This window comes from Impatiens glandulifera, chromosome 2 (assembly GCF_907164915.1).
Source record: "Impatiens glandulifera chromosome 2, dImpGla2.1, whole genome shotgun sequence".
In the NCBI taxonomy this organism is placed as follows: domain Eukaryota; kingdom Viridiplantae; phylum Streptophyta; class Magnoliopsida; order Ericales; family Balsaminaceae; genus Impatiens; species Impatiens glandulifera.
Window position 1 is genome coordinate 23,132,649 of NC_061863.1, and position 13,637 is coordinate 23,146,285.

Genomic DNA, 13,637 nt, shown 5'->3' on the forward strand with positions numbered 1-13,637 from the left:
ACGTGTCAAATGTGTTAAACGTGTTGAATGTGTGAAAACGTATTAAACGTGTCGAAAACGTATTAAACGTGTCGAAAACGTCTCAAAACGTGTCAAAAACGTGTTAAACGTCTCAAAACGTGGAAAACGTGTTAAACGTGTCAAAACGTGTTAAACGTGTCAAAACGTGTTAAACGTGCAAAAATGTGAAAAACGTGTGAAATGTGTCAATAATGTGAAAAACGTATTAAACGTGTCGAAAACGTGTTAAACGTGTCAAAATGTGTCAAAAACGTGGAAAACGTGTTAAACGTGTCAAAACGTGCCAAAAATGTGAAAACGTGTGAAACGTGTCAAAAATGTGAAAGATATGTTAAACGTGTCAAAACGTATTAAACGTGTTAAAACGTGTTAAACGTGCCAAAAATGTGTCAAAATGTGTTAAACGTGTCGATAATGTGAAAAAACGTGTCAAAAACGTGTCAAACGTGCTAAAACGTGTTAAACGTGTTAAAAACGTGTTAAACATGCCAAAAACATGAAAAACGTGTTCAACGTGTCAAAAATGTGTTAAACGTGCCAAAAACGTGTTAAACGTGTCAAAAACGTGTTAAACGTGTTAAACGTGTGAAAAACGTATTAAAAATGTCAAAAACGTGTTAAACGAATAAAAATGTGTTAAATGAGTCAAATACATGTTAAATAAAAAAATAAAAATAAAATAATTTGGGTTACCCAACCCATATTAGTAAATAATATGGGTTGAATTATGGGTTGGGTAAATTTAATTTGGGTTGAATATGGGTTAGGTAATACGGGTTGGGTTTACCCGTTTGCTCACCCCTAAATTTGACAATGATAGATAATTAACATTGATTCATTTCTGCCATAAATGAAACCATAATAGTCACAAAGTTCGTCATATATAAGCCATCAACTACGAAATCATATCTATAGTTATACTATTTCAATAAAGAAGATATGGCTGATGGTAAAATAACATTATTGACTGGAAAAACCAACAATATATATCATAATTTGTTAACTAAATATAACTACGAAGTTATTATAACTAAAAGAAATAGAAACTTCACCATCAACTTAAAGAAAGACAAAAATTACTGGAAGAATACATTAATAGACTACTAGCTAGAATTAGGCCTACAAGTAAACCGATCGAATTAGAGCTAACCCAACCGCATACGAATCGAATCAGTGAAATCGAGATATCCACGATCCAAAATACATTAAACCGAACACATTTGGTTTAGTATACCACCTACCGAACCGGCTGGTTGTATTTCAATTTAAATGGAATGAATGCTCCGCAGATCTTCTCACTAGCGATGCTTCGACTTCGACGAAGCTGATCAACCCAGTGGATGGAAGGGCTCTTCTTCTTCGACTTCTTTCATAATCGCGCCATTAACTAGGGACGGACGAAGCGGAGGACATACATAAATAGGGTTTATTTAAATTCAAAACAAATTGTTTTCTACACTCTCCTTTGATTAATCTTTCGTACATCCTGAGTTTGACAGAAAAATTTAAGGTGATCATTGATGGAATTTATCTTAGTCGGTCTATTGGTAGGGTTTTTAATGACCACATTGACATTGACGACGGCAAACACTCGTCGTGGTTAAAAAATTATTATTAGGGACGACGACTAAATCTTCGTGGTTAATAAATATTATTAGGATAGGTGAAGTGACGTCGTGATTAATAAAAAAATATCAGCCACGACTTTCGTTGTTTGCGTCGTGGCTAATATTTTGGCTTTCTCGCTCTTCTCCCGCCATTATTATAAGCGACGGTTTTCAGTATAAACGCCGTGTCTAAAAGTCAGATTTTTCCGCCATTTTTAAAAAGATTATTAGCCACGGCGATAGTGTAATACTTTGGCTAATAAACTATAATATCAGCCACAACATTATGTTATTGCAGTGACTAATATTCTAAATTACTAGCCACGACGATAACATAATGTCGTGACTGATATTATAGATTATTATCCATGGCATTATGCTATCTTCATCCCTAATAATAGTATCAACGACCAATAACAAACGTCGTCGTTGATATTTTTTTCCGAATAAATTTTATTACATTTAAATAGCACGCTCCTCTCTCGCTTCTCCTTAAGAATTTAGAGATTTTTCTAAAAGTGAAACTAATGATTTTCTTTCAACGAATAGCTAATTGGGCTCTTCTCAATCTCTTCTAATGATATACGTCCATCTTCAATTGGTTAAAAAGAAATTGAAACTGAAGATTTTTTTATCAAAAGAGCACGATTGTCTATTGGTTAGAAGCACATTGGTTGGATTTTCTAAATGATCATCAATCTCTTGTGGGAAATCATTGTCGTCGCTGATAGTCTTTTCTAAATAATTTTAAAGGCCTATAAATATCACACTCCTCTTTTGTTTCTCCATAAAGAATTTGAGATTCTCCTAAGCTATTGATTTCCTTCTGACCAATATACAATCGGGGTTCTTCTGATATGTCTCTATCTTCAATTTTTTAAAAGGAAATTAAAATTTTCTTAAAAGGCCCCAATTGTTTATTGGTTAGAGGCACGTTAGTTGTAGATCAAAGGGAAAAACCTATTACTGCAGTCACGTAGCACGCTCCTCTCTCACTTCTCCTGAAGAAATTTTCTCAATCTCATCTGAGATATCTTCGATCATCTTCAGTTGTATAAAGTGTCCATTGAAAATGAAGATGAAGATATCACAGATGAGCCTAATTGTCTATTCAAGTCGTCCATCAAGTGTTTAATTATGATTCCAAAACAAATAATTGAGGATTCTGAGGTGTACTAGTAACATTTGATCTTGAAATATTTAACAAAACTCTTCTATTTTTAATTTGAAATATCTATAATATTCAACAAAACTCTTATATTTTAAATTTGAAATATCTATAATATTCAACAAATAATTGAGGATTGAGAGATCACAAATTTTTCAATATTTCACAAATTTCAGTATTTAAAAACAATTCCATTTTTATTAATAGAATAGAAACAATGTCGACTTTAGGGGACGCCGACGTTAATTAGGATAAAATTAGTGTCGGTTTTAGGTAACGCCTACACTAATATGTTTGAGTTTCTTCCAAATTTTAAGTTTTTTCAGAAAGGAGTATCAGTGTCGGCGTTCCCTATGATAAAATCGACGTTGATATACTTGAGTTTCTTCCGAATTCGAAACATTTTTTCGGAAAGAATTATCAACGTCGGCTTTAAGGAACGCCGACATTAATATATTGTAATATTAGTGTCAGTTTTAGGTAACGCCGACACTAATATGTTAAATTTTTGGAAATGAGTATTAGTGTCGGTGTTCGCTATGATAAAACTGATGTTGATAAACTTTAGTTTCTGTTAAATTCGAAATGTTTACGGAAAGTAGTATCAACGTCGGTTTTAATTAACGCCAATGTTAATGTAATGTAATGTAATATTAGTGTCGGTTTTAGGTAACGCCTACACTAATATTTATTGAATGAATATTAACGTCGGCACATGATAACGTCGACGTTGATAATCTCTTTACATAAAACCCTACACTTCTTCTTTTTCCCTTATTCCTTCTTCGAATCCATCGTCGCATTCTCTCCTCTCTCGCGCGCGATTCTCATCATTCTGTTGACGTCCGCCTTCTTTCTTCTTCCGCCGCCCGCCGTTCGTTCATCTTTCTTTCTTCTCTGTTTAACCCGCTGTTCGTCTGCCGGGTAACAATTAATGTTTAGATTTTAATTTTAATTTAAGTTTGATTTAGGTTTGATAAGTATGATAAGTTTGATTTATTGATAGTTATAGGTTATTTGATTTATTGTGATTTATGTTTGAATGTTTGATATATTTAATTAGTTGGTTGATTTAGATTGTTTGATAAGTATATGTTATTTATAGATGGTTTGATGTACATTCCAAACACCGTGGTATAAAAGTAGATAAATATGGGTTTATAAATGTTAATGTGAATAGGACATTGAGATCTCAAAGTCATGATCCGTTTGTAATGACAAATCAAGCACACCAGGTTTTTTATGCTACGGATATGACATCTAAACATGGATGAAAAATTGTCACAAAGATAAATCATCGGTATTCAAACATCTAGACATGTTTTTATTTATGTGTGTCAAATATGATGACTTATTAAAAATTTTAACTTTATTTGTTTTTTTCAGATATCATGGCACCTAAATGGGGTACTAGACGAGCACTATCGAGACATTTGAACGAGCTATAAGCTCATGCAGATGATGTAGAGTCCGTGATCATATGCACTTTAAGGGATCACAACTTCATGATATTGAGAGATTGGATGATCAAGATTTTAGCATTCTCGAGAAGTCTGTCACCCCGGAGGTGGATTCTCCCGTTTCCGAGACTATAGGTAGTTAATAATAACTTATACTTGATATTTAAATGATTATATAAATTTTAACAAATGTCGTTTTAATGTTATTTTGTAGGGTCTTCATTGAGGAGGGGACGGGGGAAGAACAAAAATACGGTTCTTGCGAAAATGGCAACTAGGGAGAATATGAGGTTGGAGTTCAGGGACTTGGATGGAAAGCTTATAAGCGATAATGCCTTCTATTGGTCTATCCATATTGGTAGTGTTGTCCGGAAACTTGAAAAGGTGCCACGTCGTTTCAAAAGTTGGTCTGATATGTCCCAATCCCAATTAAACCATATATGGCAGTCCATCTCTGTGAGTTTAATATTTTTTAACGTGTTTTCTTATAATTTGAAACTTTCACAATCCTAAAATATGTTTTATTTTTTATGATCCTTTCGAGTCTTCAACAACCATTCTAATTGACTCCTATAGAGATAAGGTGATGCCACAAACAAAAAAAGCATGTGATATGTGGAGATATGCGAACAAGAGGTATTACATCGAGCCATATATTGAGGACGGTGACAGAATCATAATAAACCCTCCTCATGAATTTATTTTTCGAAGATTGGAATTATCTACTTGACTGTCACTACTTCACGCTTGAATTTAAGCTATAGTACGTAGTCATTTATACTTCATTAAATGTTTTTTTGACTATTAACTAACTACTATCTTATAATTGTAGAAAAAAATTTAGACCAACGTCGATAAAAGAGAGAAATTGGTATACCCCCACCACACTGGCAGTAAACCATTTTCGCAAATGGAACGACATATGGTAAGTTTTAGTAAGAGTATTAAATTTTAATAATATGTAACAGATGATATGTAAGTTATTTGTACAAGAGAGGGAAATGGGACATCCCTTAGTCAAGTAGACTTCTTCCTAAAACTACATACTATGAGAGTGACAGCCGATGATACGACTCACGTGCCTTCTTCGAAAGTTCAGCAGGCCGTCGTAAATTGTTATTTTTTCTATCGTTTTAGTTTACATGTCTAAGTTTAAAATTACTGACATTAATTATGTAAATAATTGTAGACTGTGATGCTTGAGCGGCTACAAGAGGAGATGGAGTAGATGCGCGCATGGTAGGACACTGATGCGCAGAAGATAGCACAGTAGGACGTACGACATGACGCTCTATAAGCGCAGATTTAGGTGCTTTTGTCTAGGATTCCCCCTCCTCCCCCGATTAGTATTGACATACAATTTGAGATTTTTGTATTACAATTTGAGATTTTTGATGAAACTTGGAATTGATTTTCATTTATGAATGGTATTTTTTTTCTAAAGCAACCTCATACAACAATATTGAAACAGGTTTTATAAAATTCAAAACAATGCCAAAATCTAGAACAAGCATTATTAACGTCGGCGTTAGGGGAGTGCCAACGTTGATAAAGAACAATATTAACGTCAGTGTTAGGGAGTGCCAACATTAATAAGAGAACCATAAAGGTTCAAACAACTCGAGAGCAATGATTATCAATGTCGGCGTTAGGGGAGAGTCGACGTTGATAATAATTGATTATTAGCGTCGGTGTTAGGTGAGGAGAGCCGACATTAATATTATTCCTTATAAACGTCGGTACTCATTATTAACGTCTGCTCTCCATCTGACGCCGACGTTAATATTAGTCATTATCAACGTTGGTTCTCCATCTAACGTTGGCGTTAATAATAATTCTTATCAACGTCGGCTCTCTTCACCTACGCCGACGTTAATATGAATACTTAACAACGTCGGTAATCCTAACTTACATCGACGTTAATAATAGAATTATAACTGTCAACTCTTCTTCACTAACGTCGTGGTTAAAGATAATAATCTTTTAACGACGATTTTTTTAGTGTTGAAGACTTTGTTCGGCGACGATAATAAGTATTAACGTCGGTAATTGGGCTTTTAACGACGGCTTGTGTCATATCAAATAGTTTTTTTTTTCGTTTTTTTCAGTAGTGTGAAACCGTTAGTGTGAACTTATTTTCAATACTAGAGATATTGGTGTAAATATTTAAAGAAGATATGTTAATAAAACCTTTTTATATAAATATTGAATAATTTTCTAATAGATATGTATTCACGATTTGGAGGGTGCACTTAAAGTGTTTTGACAAAATGAGACAAAGATATAGATATAGATATTGTATCTTGGAACAGTCTAATTTCAAGATATATTTTTAGGAAGAATCTCTTCCCATGTTTATCCAAACAATAATGACCGGAGCGGCATGAGATTGTTATACGGTTTTGGGAGTTGTGTTTGCTTATTGAGATTTAGTTGCAGTTGAAGATTGGTTGAGAAAATAGAGATTAAAATCGATGTTTTCGTGGGCAATGCTTTACATTCTATCTATTTCAAATTTGACATGCAGATCGATTAAAACCATTTAGGCTCAATGATCACATATGAATGCCTTTTCAGGAAGTTTTTTTTGTGAACTCCTGTGATGTTTTAAATTTTGAAAACCGAATAAACTAATTAAATCGATCGTTAAAGTGATGAAACCAAACTATAAATGAAAATAAACAGTTTATGATTTAGGCAAACCAACTACAATGATTTGATTGTACATTTGGATATATAAATCGACCAAAACCTAAACGTTAACCGCCTAGATATAATTATTGGAGACAACAATAAAAAAAAAACAATACTTTCATGCTCAAAATTAAAATTTTGATTATAATATTACGTTAAGAGTTTAGAAAAGTAGAAATTTTTTTTCTTAAATATGATATAAAATTAGATATATTATGTTTAAGCTATAAATATTAAATTATTCATGAAAAAATAATATAATAATATTATCACATTATTTATTTATTTTATAATATTGTGACAATATATATATAGGGGTGTTCAACCGGTCGGTTAACCGGTTAAACGGTTCCGGTTAATACCAGTTTTTGCTTTTATTTTACAAACCGGTTAACCGGCCGTTAATAGTATCGGTTTTATCGGTTTTAGTTCTACCGGTTTTGGTCGGTTCTGGCCGGTTAACCGGGTTTAACTAGAAACCGATAATTTAATTTTTTTAAATTAAGTAATAAACTTATAAAATATTTTTTTTAAAATTATTGTTCGCATTTTCCTATTATACTATTTTCCATCTTTTCTTGTCTCTATTATAATATATTATATTATTATAATATAATATAAATATATTTTATTATATTATAATAATATATTTTATTTATATATTTAAGAATATGTATATAATATATAATTTTATTGTAACAATATAATATATTTTATAGCTATTCTTTTAGGTTTTTATATGTTTTTTTGAGAAAATTCAAATTTATTATGTCGATTAGTTTTTGACCAACCAAGTATAAGCGAATATGATTGAATCCCCTTCTCAACCGATAGAACGGGAAGTGGAATCGGTAAATTATAATTTATAACTTTGATTTTAGGTGTTTCCGTGTTAGACGTGTTGGAGAGAAAGTTAAAACATGAAATGAAGGTTGAACTTTAAAGACATCATGTTTTAATTTGCTCAACTATTTTGATTTTGTTAATTTATAATTTCACGTTATTGTATCGTAATAAAAATAATTTTACATATTTTAATGAAATTATTTCAATTTGTTTATAATTTATTTTTGTAAAATTTTATATAGATTATAATGTTTTTTAAAAATTATTCTATAAAAATTATTTATAAAATAACTAATACAAATTATAAAATATAAAAATATATAATTAAATTATTACCGGTTTATCGGTTAAACCGTTAGAAAAATAGGGAAACCGAAAACCGAACCGTTTAACCGGTAAAAAACCGATTAACCGGAACCGCTAGAACCGGTTAACCAATAAACCGTTAAAATGAAACCGGTTAACTATCGGTTCGGTTGGGTTACCGGTTTTCCGGTTTTTTTTTGCATATATATATATATATATATTAAATGCTATATCAAATTATACATGTATATTTAATTTATACATATTACATTATAATTACTAATATGAATTTCGTGCATTTACACAAATACAAATAAGTATATATTCAAAATATTATTTATCTATAAATATTTTAGATAAAATTAATATTATTCAAATTTGAATAATTTAAAATTGGTTTTAGTTTATAAAAATTAAGTTTAATCTTAAATTTAATGTTAAAATATATTTTATCCGTCGCCACCCCACTTAACCTCTCAATTGACCATCATCTTGTGACTCACACTTTTTCATATACCTTTTTATCTCTCGGGAAACCACCTACCAATCTTAGTCGCCCTCAATTATTGACATATCTCTAATCTCTCGTCAAACTCAATCACCAATCTTAGTCGACCTCAATTGATGACACATCTCTTATCTCTCGTCAAGCTCAATTATCACCAATCTTAATTCCGACCTCACACTCGGCAAACCACACACCACCCACCTAACTTCCATCTCGTGACCTCACACTTTCAAATGCTTGTCAAACCAACCACTAATTTCGACCTCATACTCGACAAACCATCCATCGCCCGACCTCCATCTTGTGACCTCACACTTTTAAATGATCGTCAAACAAACCACTAATTCTGACATCACACTCAACAAACCACCCACTACCCACCTAACCTCCATCTTGTGACCTCACACTTTCAAATGATCGTCAAACCAACCACTAATTCCGACATTACACTCGACAAACCACACACCACATGACCTCCGTCTCGTGACCTAACACTTTAAAATGCTCGTAAAACCAACCAATAATTCCGACCTCACACTCGACAAATCACTCACCACCCGACTTCCATCTCGTAACCTCACACTTTCATATGTTCACCAAACCAACCAATAACTCCGACCTCCGTCTCGTGACTTCACATTTTCAAATGGTCGTCAAACGAACCACTAATTTCAACCTCACACTTTTAGATAACTCGTATTCTTTAATTAAAAGTTGTGTCACCATATATTAAAGTCAATAATGCAGTCTTGAAAATCTGAAAAGATTTTAACCGATAAATCACTTGAGATTGTTAAAATAATTTTATTATTATATATATATATATATTTTGTATTTGTAAAGAAAATATTATATATATATATATATAATGAGAGAAAAAATGTATAATAAAGGATAAAATGTATTTATATAAAATTAATAATGAAAAATAATATAATATATATAAGGTAACTACATTTAATATATATATATATATATATATATATATATATATATATATATATATATATATATATATATATATATATATATATATAATGATGGAGAAAATAATTATAAAAGAAAAAAATATAAAATAAAATATATTTATAATCTTTAAAATTTAAAATAGAGAGTAGAAGAGAGAAAAAGAGAAAATAACTTGATAGTAAACTATACATAATTATTTGAATTATTAATTATGTGAATTATTGTGGTGAATATGGATTTTAAACATTATAATTTAATATTTATTATTAATTAGTTAATTTTTATATTAATTAAAAAAATTATTTATAATAATAAAAAAATATTATATATATATATATATATATATATATATATAATGAGAGAAAAATATATAATAAAAGATAAAACGTATATATATAAAATTAATAATAAAAAAAATATAATATATCTAAGGTAACTATATATATATTAACAAGGGAGAAATTAATTAGGAAAGACAACAATATAAGATAAAATATATTATAATTTTTAAAATTTAAAATTTATTTAAGAATAGAGGGTATAGGAGAAAAAAAAGAAAATACTTGAATTATACTTGATATGACATAAATTATTGTGGTGCATATTAACTTTTAAACATTATTATACATATTAAGATAAAAAAATATAATAATATCTTAATATTTAATATAATATTTATTTATATATATATATATATATTGTAGAGCAAATTATGATAGGTGTAGGTTACTCTAATAACTTTTATCACTTGCTTTCAAAGCTTCTTCAACTTATAGAAAATATTACCAATGACTCGATCATATTTTGTTAAACATAATTGTTCTTATGTATATATATTATATTTTGTCATTAATATTTATATTATATATAATTATTAAATATTTTATATATATATATATATATATATATATATATATATATATATAATATTTATATAATATATTTTATCTTTCATTATTAATATTTATATTTATTTATTTATAAGTAATGATATATACAGCACCCTTATACACTTATACAACACTTTCGTACAACACCTAACATTTGGAAAGAAAGAGAAAATATTTTTCTCTTTTGTATTTTTTTAAGATATATTTTCTCTTTATTTCTAAATGAGGTAGGTGTTGTGCGCGAAGGTATTGTATAAGGGTTGTATAAGGGTGTTGTATATATCATTACTCTATATTTATATATAATACAAAGTTTTTAAAAATAATTTATATAATTTATATTATCATTAATCATTTATTAATTAATTATATATATAATTATTAAATATCTTTTATATATTATAACAAATATATTAAAAAATAATTCAAGAGTTAAAAATAGGTGAATAATTAGAAGGTCATCAAGATAATTTATCATTTATATACATATAAATAAGAGATTTAATAATCAATTATATAAATATAAAAATTAATGCTAAAATATATATATATATATATATATATATTATATATATAAAGGAGATTTAATATTTATATATAAAATATAAAAATTAACGATTAAAGATAATATATATATATATATATATATATATATATATATATATATATATATATATATATATATATATTGGTTAGAAGGTTAAGATCGACAAATTAGTGATATTTTTTGAAATTTTAAAGAATGGTTTTATTTAAAAAATAATTTGAGATGTAAAATTATAGGATCTAAATAATCCCCCAATTAATTTGTCATATATATTAACATCACACAAGTGGTGAGCGACAGCTATTTAGTAATGTCTATACCCTCTAGTAATTATGTATCTTCCTTGGAGAATCAATTTTATTAAGTGCATCAATGCTAATCTATTAATAACGACATTATTTTAGGAAATCAACATTTCATAGTCAGTATCTATGTCACAATCTAATTCATTGTTAAAGTTAAATGTGACGGGAGTTTCAATCTGATAGGATAAAGTTGCGAATAGGCAGTGAAACTATTGCAGCCTCTGGTGACAGTATATTAAAACTTATCATTGAGAAAACATGATTATGGGCTACAAGCCTACAACAGCTGACAACATTTCACGCCATTCATTATAAAATTCAATCATGTATTATATGCAAAAATTAATATTTTTACTCTTTCCTTTTTTTACCTGAGTTGATTCTCGTGCCGTATAATGTTACTTATACTAAAATAACATTTTTCAAAATCTTTATCAAATATTTAGTAAAAAGTTTTATTTAGGCTAAAGTTTTTAAAAAATAAAACATTTTCTGCTGTAAAGCTATTTAACAAACTTTATTTAGGCTAATGATAGTAATGAGTAACCATATATCTGATATTCATTAGTATCCTATTGTCGAAGTCGAGTATTTTAAATCGGGATCAGTTTGGGATAAGATTGGTAGAAGGTTACCCGATCGAATTCAGAATAAGAACTTGGAAGTGTGTCAAACTCAAACATGTACACTACTACATTAATATTTAATATATATATATAAATTTATTTTATTTTGTTTACATTAATATTTAATATATATATATATATATATTATTTTATTAATAATGTGACTTTTCAAAATTTTAATTATTATAATCAATACAATAAATATATATCATTTATTATATTCTTACTTACACCTCCCTTCAACCAAAATAAGTATTACACATTATCATTCATCCTTACATTTTTTAATAATAAAATATTATTTTCCTCTTTTAATTCCTCATCTTCAATATCATTCTTTCTAATTTTTCAACATTATTCTTTTTAATTTTTTTTAACCGTTATTCTCTAGTTTCTTCTTAAATTCATAATGTTTCTATTTTATTTGAATATCATTAATTCTAAAATTATATTTCTTATCTTTTAATATCTAAAATCTTATAAATATTTAATAAGGTAATGGATACCCGTGAGGAATCGGGTACCCGACGAATGGATGGGGTTACAAATAAAAATACACGTCAGGTTCGAAATCGAGGTCGGATAGTCAAATGAAAGATGAGTTCGGGGATAACTACTTCATTACCCCCGATGAATAAGGTACTCGTTACCATCTCTAATTCAGTCAACATATTACATCCAAAGTGCAACAACTCCACCTAAACAAAAAATAATAATAACAGATAGGCATGTAAACTTTAAAACTGGTGACAGATCAATTGGCATTACCAATAATGACAACTCACAAAATAAGAAGAGAAAATGAGATAGAGTTAGAACATAAAGATTTTTTTTGAAAACATAATCAAGATTTTTTTAATTATTTTGTCACTTGTCACTAAAAGAGTAATTTTATCTTTTTAGAAAAAAGTTGTCTATGTAGAGTCATTGTTGATATATGTTTCTCGACATAAATAAACATTAAAGTATGATCTACTTTTAAAACTAGAATACTTACATAAAAAGATAAGAGAGGGAGTGGGATGTGTAAAGTCACTCTCAAAATAGCTATTGGAGACATATCCTCGTTAAGTTTATTGTTCATAGGATGACTGGTTTTTGGTGAGAAAGATGGGTTGTGCGGTCCGATTGGTGGACAGACAACCTCATGTGAGTTTAAGGGTAGTGCCCTCAAAACATCGTGAGAGGGCAAAGATGATACAGACAAAAGGGACCTTTAGTCGGAGCAAAGGGTTACATCGGCCATCAGTTTTCAATCGGCTTTCTCAGCACTCCTTAAGGGTACCTCGCGAGTTCAGATCTAGGAGACTATGTGTTATACTATTAATGTCATGGTGGTAGAAGGAGGGCTCCAGAAAGAGATCGGTCATCGACTAGACTCTATTTCTAGAACGAAATGAGAGAGTGGTCTCTAGTTGACAAACAACGTAGGCATCAAACTCGGCCAGGAGTGGTGCAACCAAAACCTCATGCGGTCGAAGCTCAAACCTTTATAGTTGTGGTAGGCATCGGGAGGTGGGCTGTTTTATTAGACTAAACGAAGGTGGTTCATGTCGGATTAAAATCATTTGAATTTCAAATGTTAGAGGCGTGCCTTGGGGTTGTAGTTATCTCATAAATAAAGAATTGGAAATGAAGAGTGATTGAGGTAGACTTTATTAAAGATATTACGTCGAGCTCTTCAAACGTT